The sequence below is a fragment of the Capricornis sumatraensis genome, chromosome 8, assembly GCF_032405125.1.
Source record: "Capricornis sumatraensis isolate serow.1 chromosome 8, serow.2, whole genome shotgun sequence".
In the NCBI taxonomy this organism is placed as follows: domain Eukaryota; kingdom Metazoa; phylum Chordata; class Mammalia; order Artiodactyla; family Bovidae; genus Capricornis; species Capricornis sumatraensis.
Genome location: NC_091076.1, coordinates 1,183,590 through 1,185,217, shown reverse-complemented (window position 1 = coordinate 1,185,217; position 1,628 = coordinate 1,183,590). Strand labels below are relative to the sequence as shown.

Genomic DNA, 1,628 nt, shown 5'->3' with positions numbered 1-1,628 from the left:
AAACCAAGATAACCCACCGCAATGAGAAACGCAGGCACCGCCACGAGAGAGTATCCGCTGCAACTAAATAAAGCCCACGCACAGCAACAAAGGCCCAGTGCAGTCAAAAATAAACACACACATGCGTTTTCTAAAGAGAGAGTGGGAGAAAATCTGGCGACCTTGGGTTCCATGAGGACTTCTTAGACACATCAAAAATGTGACCCATAAAAAATGATCAACTGCACTTCATTAAGATTAAAAATACCTGCTCTGCAAAAGCACTGTTAAGAGAATGAAAAGACAAGCCACAGCCGGGGGTAGACGTTTAAAATCTTCCCAAAGCCCATCTCAGTACAGGACTGGCATCCAAACTACACAAAGAATTCCTAAACTTGACGAAAGAAAACGAACAACTCAATTTGAAAGCGTGCAAAAGATCTGAAAGGCCACATCCCCAAAGAGATGTCAGATGACAAACAAGCGCGTGGAAACAAGCCCGCGCCGCAGAGCATCCCGGATCGGCAGAGTTAAGCGGCAGTGAGACACCGCCAGAGACACTCTGGTAGGAATGCAAAGCGATGCAGCCGCCTTGGCAGTGTCTCAGGAAATTAAACATGCTCGCACCCTCCTGTTCAACCATCACCTTCCTTGGGATTTACCCAGAGGAGTGGAAGACTTGTGTCCACACAAAGACTTGCACATGGACGTTCACAGCAGTGTTGCTAATAACGACCAAAAACTGGAAGTCACCAAGATGCCCTTGAGTAGGTGAGTAGAGAGATGAGCTGTGGTCCATCCAGACAATGGAATATTATTCAGTGCTGAAAGAGAAGCGATCGAGAACGAAAGATCCTTTCTCAAGAACCGGGAAGATGACGGAAGTGGAACAAAAGGGGAAGCGGACCTTCCGCAAGTTCACCTACCGCGGCGTCGGCCTCGCCCAGCTGCTGGACGTGTCCTATGAGCAACCGATGCAGCCGTACAGCGCGCGCCAGCGACGGCGGCGGAACCGCGGCCCGCGGGGGAGGCAGCGCTCGTGCCGAAGCGGCTGCGCAAGGCCCAGAAGGATGCGCCGCCCAGGGAGAAGCCCGAGGTGCTGAAGACGCGCCTGCGCGACATGGGCCTTCTGCCCGAGACGGCGGGCAGCATGGTTGGCGTCTACACCGGCAAGACCTTCACCCAGGCGGAAATCAAGCCTGAGATGACTGGCCACTACCCAGGCGAGTTCTCCCTCACCTACAAGCCCGTGAAGCACGGCCGGCCCGGTGTCGGGGCCACCCATTCCTCCCGCTTCATCCCCCTCAAGTAACCTGCTGGCCAATAAAAGCAGAGATTTCTCTAAAAAAAAAAAAAAGAAGAAGAAGTGATCTGTCAAGGCCGGAAAAGGCAGAGAGGAACCTTAAAAGCTTATGAAGGTGCCAGTCTGGAAGGTTTACACACCGCATGGCTCCAAGCACACCACGTTCCGGGAAAGGCAAAGCTCTGCAGACAGAAAACGGATCAGGGTTTGCGGGGATGGGTGACGGTAAGGAGCTGAGATGAATAAACGGAGGGCAGAGAATGTTTAGGGCAGCGGAACGGTTACTCTGTATGACACAACCATGACGGACACGTGTCCTTACACTCTTCTCAAAACCCACAGAAGG

At 52.6% G+C, this 1,628-nt stretch overlaps 1 pseudogene; it reads left to right on the top strand.

Moving 5' to 3' along the window:
- The first annotated feature begins 854 nt into the window (after positions 1–854).
- Positions 855–1,291, top strand: LOC138084349 (small ribosomal subunit protein uS19 pseudogene; annotated as a pseudogene).
- Positions 1,292–1,628: the final 337 nt, after the last annotated feature.